Source organism: Rousettus aegyptiacus, unplaced genomic scaffold (genome assembly GCF_014176215.1).
Source record: "Rousettus aegyptiacus isolate mRouAeg1 unplaced genomic scaffold, mRouAeg1.p scaffold_m13_p_7, whole genome shotgun sequence".
NCBI lineage: Eukaryota > Metazoa > Chordata > Mammalia > Chiroptera > Pteropodidae > Rousettus > Rousettus aegyptiacus.
The window spans coordinates 85,796,887-85,814,673 of NW_023416310.1; the positions used below are offsets into that span (position 1 = coordinate 85,796,887).

Sequence of the window (17,787 nt, forward strand, 5' to 3'; positions counted from 1 at the left end):
ATGAATCACAACCAGTCTAACATGTTCCCTGAGGAGGCTTTTTTGCACCTGTTGGGGAGTATTAGGCATGTGAATTTTAAAAAGGAATCCCTCTTTCCAAACACATCCAGTTCTTACAAGATAGAAGTACTTTCCGTCAGACTTTGGTACCAAATTTACATTGTCAGACAACATTTTACAGTCATATATGTCATCTCCCTGTATACAACCTAAACTTTTCTAAGTATTTAAAACTTCTCTTAACCCCTATAGCACCTAAACAATTGTATGTGTATGTATCTGTGTAATTCTATATAGCCAGCCAGCCAGCCATCCTATCTATGTTAGCATACATATTTGTTCAATGAATGAATATCAAGCCAATGTTAAATAGCAAAGCATATACTCCAGTAATAAGTAAACAACTGTAAGATCAGAAGCAAAGGAATGAAAACTTACGCAACGTGCCCCTTGTCCAAAGGCACATGCAATTATACTCAGGTTAAGTAAGCTTAAATACAAAGCATTAATCTACTCTTTCATCAGGTTAATTTCAGTGTTAACCTATTTATAAACAAATCCTGTTGACTTAAAGATCATTAGTTTTTTACATACAAAATGCAACAGCATTATATTCCCCAAAGAATATAGAGCAGCTTTCTGTTGCTTTGCCATTAGACAGGGAGGAACTACCAATAGTCAAAGCAATATCATAACATAACCATAATAACTAGTTAATTAAATAGTTGCCAAAAATATAGACGTAGGGTTTCCAAGGAAGGTGATTTTGGATGGGTGTATTACTAAAACATGATTTTTAGAGCCATAACCTCATTCAAATGTTCATACCTGGGATCACATACCATTATAGAATCAAGGCCTGAGGCTAATTTAATGTGAGAGTCTCAAGGAGAAGATCCATTTTAATGACCTGGACTGTGAAGAACCTCCACTTAGGTTGTATGATCTTGTTTCACTTCTGCCACTGCAGCCATCACCAACCCTTTAGTGACTTTCTGATACTTATGCAGGTTTTTCCAATGGCCTCACAAATACCCAACGTTAGTCGCAGAAGTCACAGAGGGATCTGCACAAATCTCATGATCCCTGTGAAGTCATCACAAGGATCCTTGAGTCAGGCTCAGCTAAATGGTCCATGGGCCCTGTAGCTGTTTATCATCTAATTAAGGAAATTGCATTAAATGTCCAGCTTAACCTATACTGAGCTTCAAAGTGATGAGTCCCACTTCTTTGACATCTTATGCAGAAAATAGCCTGGTCATACTCAAGTGGGCATAGATTTTTTTACCATGTTGACTTCCCTTCCTAAATCTGGTCAGTACCAAACAGCTACTAGACAATCTTGTATTGCTCCTCTTCCTACATTTCAATACTTGATATAAGAATGATGGAAGGTCTTGAGGCAGCACATACACGGCTGGCATACTTTGTGAGGCTGAGCATATATTCTAGAATAATAATGTTTCAACCCATCACTTTCTGTCTGCATTCAGTGTTCTCCTTCAGGAGAAGAACAAATGTTTCCCTTTTCTCCCTCTCAAAGAAATATCTGGAAAACAGTTATGGTATCTACATTATCACCCTGCTCTGGAAGAATGGATTGTTTCGAGAGATGATTAAAAAACAATCGGTAAACTTCTAAAGACAGACACATCAGTGCCATCAAGTTTCCTGCTGATTCTTCTTTTGGGCCTGTAAAACTTTATGGTTCAGAGCCTTCTCTGAAAGGGTAGAAATGAGAACAAGTAGGTGCTAACAGGCGTTTTACTGGTTGCTGGACTCTTCTACCCACTAGGCTTCATAACTGAGTTATAATTCTGTTACAGTGACATCTTGTGGGGGAAAGCACAGACCTGGCCTTCGAAGAAATTCTCAATCCTGATCTACTCTTCAACATAAAAAATACATTTTTGACATCTAGCATGTGCCAGGTACCACAGCAGATACTGGCAATGTATAGGTCTTTGAATGGATGAATATGGTTACACTTCTGCTTTCATCAAGTTTGTGTTTAATGGGAGAGATGGACAATAAATGAGTAAATGAAGGAAACCATTGAAACTAAAGTTAGGTGCCAGGAGGAAAAGAGGATTCCATGACGGAAAACAGAGGGTGACCCGAACTGGTCATGAGGGCCATTCTGACCAAGCGACAATTTAGGTGAGGCCTAGAGGTGAAACAAGTTTCCTGGCAGAGGACACCACAAGCATTTGGCCTTAAGAGCCCACTCAAGTTAAGCACAATGGGTAGCAAGGCTGGCTTTGAATGAGCTCAGAGGAAAGGATATGGGATGACTTTGTGGACAAAGGCTGTGGGCTGTGTCTTAGAGGTTACGGTAAGGAGTAAAGAATTAATACAGCCAGACTAATAGCTATATTATCTTCTTTAAAAATAAGACAAGTAATATAAATCAAGTGAGCTATGGTTTGTTGATGATGAAGCTATATTTTAAAATTTCCATTACATTTAAAAGTAAACATGAATTACATCACTGTATATGACTGTAACATAAATAACAGATGTTAAGTTACCTCACAGGCTCATTACTGTATCTAGAGTTTGTGGTAGAAGCTGAGTCATTTTGAATTATCTTGGCATGTAAATAGTTTTCCATTAGCCATGTTAATTTTGAGCTCTCTGATTTAAAACTATCTGCATTCAAGGGTTGTTTTCATTCAGTCATCCATACAAGGCATTAGTCTTGGATTGCTAACGTTTGGCACATTTTAAACAATTGTAACAAAGTCATCATTTTTAGTATTGATGTACCAATTAACATTTTTCTTGTAAAATTTATCCAGGACAATAAATATCTCTTTATGAAAAATTATCCAGGAATGATATGTTCTATTTAAACGACTATTTAGATTAATTTAAAAGTTAGGTGTTCCATTATTTTAGTTTTCTAAGAATTTGAATATGTGTTAAACATTTTATACTGCAAAAAAAGAGAAAAATTAGACAAGTAAATGTATTTAAAATAACCAAAGAACATACAGCTAAGAAAATTCCTTTTCCATTCACACTTTCAGCCTCCCCTCTTTGAGGCAATTATTATCAGATTTTTTCTCAGCCTATAGAAATGTTTAATACTATACGTATTTTAGTCAATAAATACATTCAATACATACACGTTTAAATTTTTCTTTTTTGCGCACGCAGGGCATATTTTATGCTCTTTATTGTTCCAATTCTAACTTTGGTCCACTTAATAACATAGTTTAGTGATAGTCCCATATAACACACAGAAATATATTTTTTAAGTTAGTTTTAAGTTGTACAGATACGTGATATTTAATCTAATCGACTCCTTAGGGATGAACATTGAGATTGTTTCTAGTGATTTTCTGTTACGCTTATTCAAAACCAATAAATAATTATTGAGTATTACATTGTGCTAGGACTGGATATTCAGCAGTGAGAAGACAGGGTCCTGCCTCTTGGACCTTTCATTCAAGTGTAGGACATGATAAGCAGATAAACGCACAGGTACTTTTCATATTTATTACCGGAAGTAAGTCTAGATCAGAGTGAACGAGGGGGAGAGTGTGAAAACAAGCTTGGAAGCACAGGCAGAAGGGTTGGTTGCACGTTGGGTCTTATGAGCCACAGTAAAAACCTTACGTATGAGCTGAGGCGTAAGAGGGAGATGATCAGATTTTCTTTGGATCACTCCAGCTGTACTCCAAGAAATAGACTGAAGGGGACGAAAATGAAAGTGGAGAAACCAGGGGCCTATGACTACTACTCTTGTCCAGAAAGCAAAGCCCGGACCTGGGCAGAGGTGAGGGAGAAGGTGGCGAGTTGCTATATTTGGAATCTATTTGGAAGGTAGCGCTAACAGGGTTTATTGTTGCCCCGAGACATAGAGTTTCATGCAAGGAAAGGACGAGAGTCAAGGGGAACGCCAAGGTTCTCACGTGAGCAGCCAGGTGAATGATGGTGCCATGCATCAGGATGGGGAGCTTTAGGAGCTAAGAGGCTCATGGGGCAGCAGGCAACTGAAGTGTGTGGAGGGGAGACAGAGCTCTGTTTCATCATGTTGATTTTGAAGTGCATAAAAGAATCCATGGGGGTGGTGTCACAAAGCCACTTCGAAACGCATCTGGAATTCAGGGGGAAGAATGAGTTTAGAGATTAAATGTTTAAGACTCCTGCATATGAGTATTATTTAAAGCCACAGGAATGGAACATAAATGTTTCACATGTGTCCAAATGTATCGCTCAGAGAAGTTCTGAGAAAGCAAATGGCTACATCAAAGTGTGTGTACATATGTGCATAGTTTTTATAGTGTTATAAAGTTTTCTTCAAAGTACAATTGTCATATATATAAAGTCAAAACATCTGTGATAAATTAGAAGATATTTCAGTGTAATTATGACCATTAATTCATAGTCTCCTACAGATTTAGATGTGTGAGGTGCCAGTTTAAAGTAGTTTCAGACAGAAATACATTTTGAAACACACATACATATTTGTACTAGGCATTATCAGATATATGAGCTCATACGTTTCTGGCAACACTCTTGGAAATTGATATTATTAAAACTATTTCATAAATTTAAGTCCTAAAGAATGAAAAAAATGTTCTGTAGTACTCAAAACCAGTACATTGGTTAGGGTGTGGACTCAAATTTAGGCCCAAGTTTCTTCTTATTACACAGAGAATGAAGTAAAGACTTGCAGGATGCAAGGTTTAGAATTACCATCTAGGTATGTATTTAATGTGTAATGCGTAAACACTGTCACCACCTGACAAATTGTGTTTTCCTTCAGGTCCTCCCATGGCACTATTCTAGGCATTTGGGATACATCGATGGGAAAAATACAGACCTCTAATCTCATGGCAGTGGTAGGAGGCAGCGATGTAAGAGACAGATAACAAACTTGAAAACCATGTTTGAAACTTGTATTAAAGAGAATAAGTGTTATGGGTGAAAGACCAAAGGGGTGGAAGGAGAGAAGGAGGAAGGAGAGAGGGGGCGAGGGGGAGACAGACAAACAAGAAAAGGAGGGTCATCCGTGCTGGGGGGTGGGGAGCAAAGCAGGTTCAAACTGTAAAAGCATGGGAAAGGCCGACCTCATGGAGATGGTGGTATCTGAGCAAAGGCTTGCAGGAGTCTTAGTTGTTGAAGATTTGGCTGTGAATAAAACTCAAACTTCATTTTAAACATGGTCTTTGATGTTGCAAGCTGAGGACCAAAAATGAACATGTAAACCGAACACCCCGAACAGGAAAAAGAATTTCAAATGCCTGACCTTAAATTTAATAGTGTAATTTTCACATGCAAAAGACATTGTATCGGCCCACTGCCGACCGGTCTGTGGCCAGCTATCTTAATAGGAGAGAAACATCCTTTTCCACAAACTAGCTACCCTGTGTTGTACAAGGTTCGTGCTTCTTAAATCCCCATGGACGATTCTGACCAGAACCAGATAATGACAAGAGCAGCTGAGCCACTACAGCTCTTCTGCAACTTGGGGATCAAGCTGTGTAATAAAATAATAATGAGCATGACTTAAACACTTAAGATCAGAGAATGAGCCACAAAGCTTCAAGGGAACATGGACAATATAAAGTTCCAATCATTATTTAACAGATAAGAAAACCAGGTTCAGGGAGGTGGCTTAATCAAGGTCACAGAGTAAATTAATGACAAGACCAAAGTCAGTTAAACTAAAAACCAGTATGCTTCCTACAAATTTCAGGCTTCAATCTTTTCAACTTAAATTCCTATTAGCCATCACTTTCATCAGCCATACACATATGCCTTTTGATCAATACCCAAAAGGCAAATGACAAGAAGGCCATCGGTTTCCTAATGCAAAGAAAGCGTACAAAACTGGTGACAAACTCTTGGGTAATGGTTACTGTGTGCCAAACACTAAATATTTTACTGAACTTATTTAATCCTCACAGATATATAATTACGAGGTAGGTATTATTATCATCCTCATTTTACAGGGGAGGCAACTGAGAAACAGAGAGGTTAAGTAACCTACCCAAACTCACTCAGCTTGTTAAAGACATAGCAAAAATTTGTTGAACCCAGAATGCCTGTTTGAAAAACCTGTTCTCTTAATTCTTGTGTTAAATACTTCCACATATATGTGTATACGTGTTCAGAATAGCATGATTACCAATACAACAGTGGTTTTGTCACTGTTTTAGCTATAATTTCTCAACATGGGTATTAATTTTAACTCAATTCATCAAATACTTATTGAGCAACTACTGTAATTTGGCCAGGGTGAGTGCTACTCTAAGTACAGGCACTTCTTCCCCCGCCCCAAATGCTTTGTAACTCAGTCAATTAAAAAACTTTATAACAAGAAATAAATTGTCTGTGATATGTCTCCAAATTCATAAGCTTTTATAGCATCATGAAAAACAGTTATAACAAATTAGGTATATCCTTTTATAGTGATTCAATAGTTCTATAAAATTAGCATTGATCAACTCGACCCTCCCTTGATAATTCTGTTTGGTAAGAATCTGTAGCTATTACCTAAGCTCTCAAATGCTTGCAATAAAGTCTATGGTCTGAAAGGAAATACTCTTCACCTAATTTTTGTGTTGTTTGTTTTTTTAAATCAAAGTGCTCAGAAACAAGCACAACAACAATAATACCTAAAAGTTATTAAGCAGTTGTATGCTCTCACATATGTATGTAGGTATGTACATATGTATATTATGTCTATTGAGGTACATCTCACTTCCAGCGACATACACAGATATTAACTATCCAGTATGAGTATTACAAATTTATACATCTGTATAAACAATATTCAGTCAAGATAGGGAACTTTTCCATCACCCTAGAGAGTTCCTTCAAGGCCCTTCCTAATCAACCCTGATCCCCAGAGGTAGAGACTGTTCTGGATTCTAGCACATTTAAAAATGTTAATCCTATACACAATCATATGATGTGATTATTGCAAAGAATGTCTAATTTTGAGACCTGTGCTCTTGGCCCCCAGGCTGCCTGCCGCATTTCTTCTCAATCGATACTTAGCCCATCTCAACAGTGTCCTCTGAGAGCATTGAGTCATAATGCCCTAACTTCTCTCCTGTGCATTTGGGATGGTAATATATATACCACCCTTCGAAGAACTGAAAAAATGGTCATTCGAATCACTTTCTACATTCTGTGTTTCGGACGAGAAACCCTCTTGAGAGCTTCCTAATGTAAACGCCTAGGGATAAGGAAGGTGGAGTCAACGAGTGAAGAGGACACACGCCCTGTCAAAGTTGCAGGAGCCGCCCAGATCCCAACTGCCAGGCACCGAGAAACCAAACCGGGGACACCCATGTCCGGATTTTTCTAGACAACTTAGATTTGTACGTAATATCTCAGTATGTTTAAATGCTTTGTAACTCAGTCAATTAAAAAAAAAAACAACATACATTATGAATCGAAATATGCCCATAGGCCAGTCCTCAGACTGCCAGTCTGTGGTCTGCTGTTTGCATCCTCAGCCTGGGAGACACCAGGAGAAGCTCTGTCAACAACAGAAGTGAGGCCACAAACCTTTGGTGGCCATGGCCAACTTTAGGAATTAGTATTTGTCATTACATTACATTCGGGTCTGTCGCCAATGCTACTGACCACGGAGAGAAAGCAGGTGACTTCAGCAAACACGTACTAAGCAAACAAGGGAGAGAAAAACTGGCAACAGGAAGATGGGACAGAATAGAAAACACATAGAGGGAAAGAGCTAGAAAGAGTACAGAACGACAGAGACGATACCAAGTAAGGGCAGGACGGAAAGGCACGCGGCACGGTGCTGCTTCTCGGCTGCCTGTAGGCTCTCGGCAGCCTGCCTGTGAGTCCGCCATGCCCAGTCCCCCAGCCCCAGTGAGAATCGGAACAGGGTGGTGCTGGAAGAAGCTAACCCCTAAGATTTAATTACTCGAGCTCAACGAGAGCACCTTCGGTGGCTGGACACTTTGACCCCAGCAAGTAAAAGCAGGGGACCAGGAATTCGGAAATGTATCATTTGGAAATCTGGGTGCTCACAAGAATGTCTGATCCTATCACCGTGGCTTGGGAATGTGCTTTGAACAAGGAAGGAGTTTCTAATCCCCGACAATATAGTTTATATCAGGACACTGCTTGAGTTAGTAGGTGCCTTTGCATTATCGGTTAAAAAAGAGAATAAACCTATTGCTTCCATATCCACGCACACACCCAGAGCACCATTAGGTCGATCACCAGCAAAGATATCCAAACAGACCAATCTCACAGGATCTATACACTCAGTGAGCTGCAGAGACACGTTCCCCGCCCAGTCCTACAGTTTTCCCTACAGGCAGGACGGGGGCCACAGCTAACGTGGCTCCCTTTACCTAGGTGGTTCACACTTGGCGACATGAATTTGAAGCTAAAACAAGGATGATCACCTTTCTGGGCAGCAGAAAAGGTGAAAGAGGACAGCAGAATCTGCAAAGCAAGTCGGGCGATGTAGAAAAAGTAACCTGGATATTCTGTATAAAACATTCTCTCCTTGCTGATTGCCTCAGCTCTTCATTTTTTTCTTGATCTGCCCATTTCTTCCTTTGTCAGTTTGCCTCACACTATCTCAGTTAACATTAAGTATACACAGCTAAAATACTTAAGTCCTTACTGTGTGCGAGGCGCCATGCTAAATGCATTATGTACACAATCTCACAATACACTATGAAGTAGATATTATTGTGTCCATTTTCAAAATGATACAACTGTGGTACATGGAGATGATGTAACTTGTCTAAGGTCATTTGGCCAGGATCACACTCCCGGTTCGTCTGCCTCAGAGCCTGGACTCAGTTTACAATAGTCACTCTCCTGTTACGAGGTCACACCCACCTTCCATTCTTCTTTCTTGCTATGCTTTCTCCCTTATAATTGTCCTTTTCCCTTTTGGTTAATAGGTGCATGGTGTCCCGTTCCTGGTACCATCATTCCTGTCATGTTAATATCATTCTACGGGGCCAGTGGGCACAAGACCCAGTGCTCCTGTAGAATGACTGGAATTGAGAGCAGGGAACATTTTTATCAGAAGGAGGTTAACTAGAAAGGGTTCAGAGAAAAGAGAATAGTGCAGGAAAAGGTGAATGAAAGATGAAATAATTTAACTAAGACATTCATAAAGAAATTGAGAGTTTTAGAATTATAAAAATCATATATTATGAGAAATAGAAAATATTCCAAAGACATCTGATCCCATTACACGGATAGGAAACTGAGACCAGGTATCAGTGGTGTCAGGACTTCTGCCAACATTTCAACCACCTCAACCTTATCCCTTCTCTTCGCCTCACTTCTGCAAGAAGTACCACTACCACCCTCAAATGTGGCTTAAGAGACTATGACAATCGCCGTGGGTTACAAAGTACAGAGATGCAAATTTTGCCCACTCGGAGGAGGACTGAGATGTGAAATAACACCCCAAAGCTGCCTCGCAGTGTAGGGAGGTTCTCCATCATCACATCTGGCTGGCATCTGTTAGCGATGCTAAAAATGGCATCCCTGCAGTGGAGAACGATTTAGCCACAACAATCTTAAACAAACTCAGTCTGTGGACCAGTGTCTTGCTGGCTTCAACAGACACTCAGGGAGCTTTTAAAAACACAGGGATTCCCCAATCCTCATCTCAGAATTCTGATTCAGGAGGTTCTGGGAAACGACGGAACCGGGTAATTTCTGAGGGCCCTTCTAACAGTAAAGCTCCACTGAGCTGTTACTTTCTCTGGCATGGCTTCTGAAGTATCCCTCAGCTATCACCGAGCCGATGCATATAACATGTCATCCACACCAGACTCAGAGTCGAGGAACAAGCAGCACTGCCGTCTCAGACCGCCTGCGTTCCTCAGGCAGGTAACGTATCTTTTCTGGTCTGCGCCCACTTCTTTAAAATGGAAGAAATGGATTATTAGAGCAGTGGTTTTTTCAAATATATTGGTTTATTCATTCCTTTTTTAAAAAAATTAAGCATTTCTGGCCCAAACTGTCTGTGCTATCCCACAGATATCCTCCCTGCTGTTCACTGCTAATAGAAGTCTGATATGCTCATTATCTAGCAGAAGGCCCTTGATCTGAACTTGTGGGCTCCTACTCCACACCCTGAGGGTGAAGCATAATCAGCCTAAACCTATCATGGTATTGCATTCCATGGGCCCCATGGTCACATGACCCAATTCTGGCTGTGTATTCTGCGACAGGAGGGGAAGTCAACATGGGAGGGGATTCCTCTGTGATTAAAAGGACAAAGGCTCATGAGGAGAAACATTTATCACCTTCAAGTCCTGACAACATTGCCCTGACTTGAGTATGACACTGAGAGATGAGAATGGGGAGATGAGCAAAAGTGCTGAGGATGGTGGAACTTCCACCTTTGGTCCTTGAGGACACAGCTCAACTTCTGCTATTGCCCTGGACCCTCCATCTGCATCGGAGGAAAGCGAGCTCTTATACACTTCAACTTCCCTCACCAGGGTTTCTGTTACTTGTAGTCAAATGTAATCTTCACTGATAGAGCATTAAAACTCTTTTCAAATGAAGTATCTTGCAAAGCCCCAATATATGCAACAGATAAAAGTGGCTGGTCTACATGAGAAGCACAGGTGGGGTGTTTCCAGGGCTTTCCTCCCCAGATTCTTACAGGGGTTCCTCCACAGAGCCAGAACTGATCACGATCAGTGGTTAGCGTTGAGTCCCCAAGTCACCAAGGATCCTCAAATCTTCTCAGGGATCTGAGAATTCGCTACCCAATTCGTTCTGGTGTTTTTCTTTAGTTTTTATGTGCTCATTTTACTTATGCAAATTCTGTCCTAGAAAAAGCAGGTCTGATTCACCACCAAGGGCTATGACCACACAGTTTTGGTGTCTGAGTTTGTATTCAAGTGATTCCATTCTATCGGGAGTAATGAGAAATGGCACATTCCCTGCAGGTACAGGTCAAAGGACATCGTGGCAGCAAGTGAAAGAAGATCTGAAGAGAAAAAGTCATGAAAGAATCAAGTGTCTGTGCAGAAGAACGGACTGTGAATGCATGAAATTGAAACAGCCTCCAGGTAACTGTCAGTCCCAGGTTCATGATGTAAGCCTTATTAAATTCTAGTAAAATTCTCTGCATAAAAAGCCAATTTTGATCATCTGAGTACTACTATTACATAGTTTTCTTTGTACTCAATTCATAAATTTTAGTGTTACAGCTGTTCGACAATAATTAAAATAAAGAAGTAATATCTTTATTTCTAGAGATAATATCTAGGAGGGTATTTTTGGTTTATACATTTTTAAATAATGATAAGAATAGTGAAATCAGCAATGGGGGCATGGATCTTTTTTTCACTCCTGCTAAAAGGGGTTCCTATGCTACTCAAGCTCGAGAAGTTCTGAAGTACAGGATGGCCTCACTCCCTTCCAGAAGGAGAAATCCATGATTCCACGGGGTTCCTTATAGTATCGAACAATGATTAAACACTTTCACCAACAATGTGGTATGTGTCCTTGAAGATGGTTTTTACAATAAATAAAATTTAAATTAAATTCATTTATTAAAATAAAGCACACACATTTTACATTTCTTTTCAAAAGTTTGTCTTATTAATAAAGAGTCCATGAGCAGAGCTTTGAATGAGCTGTGCTCACTGCAATCGTTCGGCCAACTCCAGCTGGTCCCTTCACTCAACACCCCCAGCAGGACTATCTCTGGACGGAACAACTATGGGTTAAAAATAAGGCCTTAAGAGCCTGGTCCCTTCTTGCTTAGGAAATCTGAACCCTTGGACGATGCCATTCTTACAAAATACGCTTTCTGATCACTTCCTGAAGGCACGGCAGGGCAGACTGACCATGGGGTCTCCTACTGCGAAGAGGGCAAACCAGTTTTCCTCACCGAGGCCATGGTTTATCCACACAGTTCAAGTCAAACAAATCAGTGGCTGCTGGTTTTCGCTGTTCCTAGAATGTGTTTCAGTGCAGCACACAGATCTCTTCCCCGTGCCCTCGCTGCCCGTCTGTGGTGTGGCCACTCCTCTCTCCTTGTTGCTTGTACCTCTGCCCTGGATTTCTTCTCTACCTTTCACTCCGTTTTTCTTTTTCCTTTTCAAACTGTCAAGGAGCTTGACTTTTTTTCCTCTTATACTTCTTAGAGAAGGATTCTGTAGTTTAAGTTTTAGGACTGCTGCTTGTAATCCTGCAGCTGGAGTTGCTATTTCATGCCTGTTCTCCTCAATGCTTGACACACACTAAATTTAGAAGAGTATGACATTAGAGCTCACTTGAGTCTCCCCCTTCATTGGCAGTGGGCTTGGCTATGGTTCGCGAGTGTTCCTAATCTGTCTTGGCATTTTGCTCACTCACTGGCATTTAAGAAAAACACAAAGCATTGTCACTGTCTGCCCTGACTTCCAATTGCAACCCCCTTTCTGCTCCATATGCTACAGCGCCCCCCCCCCACATACTCCGACCCAAATCAAAGATGAGGTTGGTGAAGAAACGATTTATGTGCCATCTCTTAGAATGAGAAATCCTGCTGCTAGCCACTTCCCAATTCCCTCCTCTCAAGTGCAAAACTGTGGAGAAAATAAAATTGCTAGCTGTGAATGCTGAGCTCCCACCAACAGGGTACAACGTCTCCCACTTAAACTATGTCTTACACAGAGAGAGATGAAAAATTCCAACTCTCCACTCTTCATGCGCCCATTACCCTTACTCTCTACGATTAGTAACTTCTTGAGAGATTTTAGAACTCAAGTAAACACAAGCCTGTTTTTATAGAGATCTCCCCTAAGACGTCTAGCTACTCTTCTGCTACTCAAGAAGGGTCCAAGCATTCATTCATCCATCTGTTTTCCCAACCATTCTCTTGGCCAAACCGTGTTTGGAAAACACTGCGGCAATCACTGATTGTCCTGCCAGTCTCCATAAAGCTGTAGTGAGAGTCAGCCCAGCTCTTTCTGAGCTGAACCAGGTCCTTAAATGCAATTACATTGTTTTGTGTATTTTCTAAATACTAATCATATAATAAGCTATGGCTTTCCTAGGGGAGTAAAAATCTATATTGCATTCAAGCTGATATGTGTGAGAAAGAATTATTTAAAATTTGATTTTTTTTTAAACAAAAGTACCCTTCAGTAAGTTGTAAAATAAAATCAATTGATCGATGAAATAAAATTCACACCATTATGTCTCTTTCTTTCAACAATGATTTTGAGTTAACTATTACTTTGTTACTCTCTAGATGTCTCTATTTCATAAAACACAGAAGCATTTTTTGAGAGTAAAACTGCCAGTTATTTCTTCAATTCAGAAAAATTAAATATTATCATAGAAACAGAATTACAAAGGTTGATCTAGCATTGTTTCTAGGCAAATATATCACTGGGCTCCTTAAGGACCATCAAAATCCCATGTAATAATAAAAGATGCCAGGAACTCATATGCACATTTCTGCTCCTGCACTCTGAAACTGTAATCCAAAATAGAAACTTCAAACTCTGATTCCCTCCTAAACTGAGAGCCATTTTCTGCTAAAAAATGCTCCAAAACTCTCATGAAGCAAAGAACACAGATAGTTTCATCTAAAATTATCTTTTCTGCCAATGAACTGTCTGTACTTCCATGCAGAAAAGTTCCAGAAGATTGGAGCAGGGTGACAATACACAATTTCACAGACTTTTCTTTTTCGCATTGTATTGTAAGCTAAGTCCCAACTTTCAGAAGTGTCTCTGCCTTGCTGTGAATCAGATCTTAAAGGGAGCTGGGGGAAAGAAAAGATCACAGCTCCAAACCAAGTGTTTAAGTGAGGAAGTTCTAACTTGTCCTCACACACACATACACTCACACATGAAAACTCGGAGTACGTGCAAACAAACAGCAGGCTCAGAGAGTGAAGAGAAGCGTGGAAATGCGGGAACAGAGCAGTACCTTACCTCTCTCCCCTCCGCTTCACAAAGCAGCTGATGGAAATCGCCCTCAATCCGGGAGTGCGCTGGGCGGCTCTGAAGGAGGCGGCCTCTGGGCCTGCCAGAGTGTGAGCAGGCCCAGCCTGCGTTCAGAAGCTGCCCCAGTCAGATTTTCCAACTGTAGAAATGCAGCCAAATCCCTGCCCATGCCTGAAGAATTTCCTGAACAGCATTCCCGTTCTTTTTCTGACTGCTTTGAAACCGTACTCTGTCTGAGCTTCAATGCGGCTTTGTCAGGCCAACTCAGAGCTACTGGGCTGTCTCCAGCTATCAATGGGAAACACATGTGTCAAGCACGGACTCGCTCCCCTGCAACAGCGCCCATGGCGTCTGCAGGGCTCACATTCACAACCACAAAAGGAAACTGCTTCTAGAACCAGTTTAGATTTCTCAGCCATTCTCCACACAGGCTCTGCTCTCTGGTGCTAGATGCTGGAGATATGTCTTCTCTTTCCTCCACTCCACACGGCTGCCTTTTAACTTGCTTCTTCTACTCACATTCCTGGCCCACCGTGTCAGCCCCCTGAGCTCCTGCCAGTCCTGATAACAAGCCTATTACAGCCGAGAGATGTGAATTCCAATTTCATCTCCCTACCTGCGTTGCCTCAGTCTTTGGTCAAAATTTCAATTGCTGAAGGGGAACAATATTTTTAGCATTTTCAGACTGGTCCAGTGCTTCAGAGTTGTCCCTTCATCCTGATATGTGTGTGTGTGCATCCATGGACAGTGCAACTGAAAATAATGCAATTATTTTTCAGGCACTTTTGTTGCTTTCTGCTCTATAACTGTGCTGGTCCAAAAATGTAACATTTTACAGGCAGGTGTGTCATGATTATAGGAAACAGGAGAAAAGAATGTACCTTTAATCAGGAACGCATCCTAATTCTGTGCACCTGTGATTATTTCTGGATGACTCTCCATCAAGATGTCCTGTGTATATTCTGCTGGATTTCATGGTCTACCTTTGACATTTCCTTTTTCCATAAAACAAGAAGAAATCTCTAAAGATACAGAGAGGACACCCCTCTTCTCCCACACTGAAAACCCAACATCTAAAGAGCCAAAGCTAAGTTGTCAAGGTAACACTGCAAAGAAGAGATGATTTAAAGAGAAAGCTCATTTGTTTTGATTTTTTTCCTTTTGGATTAATATTTTACTTCCTAAAATCACACCCCATTAGCAATTTAAAGAACTGGCTTGCTAGATTGTAAAAGTGTTGTGTGTTCCTGAGGGACAGTTGTAAGTAACACGCAGGCTCTGGAGTTGAGAATCCAACTGCAGTGGACACTTTCAGAGAGAGAATGGGAGGGAGGGAGGGGAGGGGAGAGAGAGAGAGAGAGAAAGAGGGAGAGGGGAAGGGAGGGGGAAGGGAGGGGGAGAGAGAGGGGGAGGGAGAGAGAGAGGAAGAGGGGGAGGGGGGAGAGGGAGAGGGAGAGAGAGAGAGGGAGAGAGAGAGAGAGAGAGAGAGAGAGAGAGAGAGAGAGAGAGAGAGAGAGTGTGTGTGTGTGTGTGTGTGTGTGTGTGTGTGTGTGTGTGGTGGGGGGAGGGGAGTGAGCATGCAGGGGCATAGCACCTCTAAGGCCAGGATACAATTATAGACTCAGAGAACTTTAGAGTTGGAAGGAACCCCAGAGACCATCCAATTCAAATTATTTCTACCCTTCATATGTTACAGAGGGAAATGGAGGCCCAGACAGATTAGATGATTCACCTGGAGTTGCAAAGACAGTAAATGCCAGAGCAGAGCTTAAAAAATGGGATTTGGGCTAATTTTCTACGTGCTTTCTCTATCCTAGCAATATTTAGGAGAAGGGTAGGCTTGTAATCAATTGGCCAGGGTCTAATCCTAGCTCTGTGAATCCCTAATTCATCTTGCTTAACCTCTCTGGACCTCGGTTTCCTCATCTATGAAATGGGGACAATAATAAGGTCTACTTCATGGAACTGTTGAGGACTCTGTGACATAAATCCATGTAAAGTGTTTATTAGAGTGCCTATAAATAAATTTCAGTTTAGTTTTCTTTTAGTGGAGCAAAAACGAGACCCTTTTTCTCACCTATAAGCAAAATTATACTCTCATATCTAGTTTGAGTTTCTCTAATAAAGTATTTGCTGAGTTTTTAGAATAAACTAAGTTTTCTGCCACCTTAATGTAACAGGGGCCTGTCACTTTAAACATAGGCAATTGTCCTGCTGCCTTAGTGGAACATTATGCCAGCCACAGGGCTACTCTTCATTTACTCCATAAACATAACACTAAAGTCTTCCCTTAAGATTAACTCACAGGAAAATAATGACATCAAACCAGCAGTCTGTTATATGAGGCTGAACAAAGTGCCATTTGCAGAGAACTAGACTTTCTCCCCAAAACTTGAGCTCAAAGTTACCATTCTAAAAATAGAAGACCGTTAACAATCGCAATTTCCATGTTTAGTAACTGCAACCTCCTAAATTAACAAAAACAAAAACCATGTGAATTGAGGGAAAAGAACTCTTACTGAGAAAACAGTTGCTATAAATTCTAAAGGATCAGCTTTCTATCTGGGGTTCCAGAGTCTTTGTCTTAGAGCCAATAGTAGTAAGCAGTTACAGTCACTATTTATTATTCACATTTGGTGTGCCCAGCTACTTTGGGAGAAGCAAAAGAGGAGGAATAGTTAATTTTCAGTGGTTTACAAATGTTTTAAGAATCAATTAAAAACAAACAAACATAAAACTGGAAAAACCAAGCTCAGACTTAAACAAAGGCAGAACAGTGCTGATGTGATCCAAAAAAACACTGTTCTACAAACTCCCCCAAAACTTGATACATATCTCATTCACTGTGGGGATTTAAGAGAAATACCTCAGTTTGAGACCCAGCTTCCATACTACTAACTGGAAAATCCTGAAAAATTACTTAACTCTTTAAATGTTTAGAAAAATCACCCCAAATTTGGAAATAAGACCAAAATTTTGTCACGTTCCTTCTAAAGCACACTGGCAACTGTTTCACATGCCCTCTCAGGAATTAAGGGGAATATGTGTTGTTCATGTCACTGCTTACTACTGAATTAAGGTCCCAAATTCAGTAAAGTCGCATGTTATCTTGGAGACTTTTGTCTGTTAAAGATACAAATTATTTCTGTCCAGTAGAAAAAATAATCCCACATGTGATAGTGTATCACACTATAAATCTAGTTTTGTATCTATCGATCAATCTTTAGCTAACATTCCTTTATTAATGCACCTCGGACAAGAAGCTCCTCAAATGCTACTAGAACCAGTCTCACCGTGATACTGATTCTCAACAATTAAGGAGCCAAATCAAATCTTTCACATATGTTCACTTTATATTTGTAAGAGTGATGTTTTTAACTTTTAAAATCTATAGTTTGATACTGTTTCATGTTCCTCATCTGTGTCATGAGTGTTTTAAGTCTTATCTGAGATAATGCATAATAAAGCACTTAGCAAAATGTATGGCACATAGTGAATGTTCAAACTCTGTAAGCACTGGTATTATTTAATATCTAATATTTGGTGTTCAGTTTTATAAAGAACTCTAGAGATCCCTAGACTAGATCACTCATCAGTCTCCTTCCTATTACACTTTTTAATCCTTGCCATTGGATTCTGAATCCCCTCTACAATGGCCACCTTTACTGGAATTTTTCCACACATGTTATTAGAGATTTATACTTTTAATGTTCTAAAATTCATCAATGAAATATATCTCCGGATAACACATATTCTATAGCTAATCACAAAGGTCAGTTAAAAATTCCGACCTTAAAGATCATTAAACACCATTCTAAACTAGAACATAAGCTCCATGAAAACAAGGATTTTT

General features: G+C 40.4%; 1 protein-coding gene across 4 annotated transcripts in view; it reads right to left on the minus strand.

The window, feature by feature from the left end:
* The window catches only part of SGCD (sarcoglycan delta), an 811,202-nt gene that overhangs the window by 335,841 nt on the left and 457,574 nt on the right, over positions 1–17,787 (minus strand). Inside the window, exon 1 of one of the 4 annotated variants that reach the window (XM_016167094.2) lies at positions 13,923–14,768. The exons of the other annotated variants lie outside the window; for them this stretch is intronic. The gene's annotated coding sequence lies outside the window, so the exon portion shown is untranslated. Of the gene's footprint in view, positions 1–13,922; positions 14,769–17,787 lie in introns of those variants that run through there. 4 annotated transcript variants of the gene reach the window in all.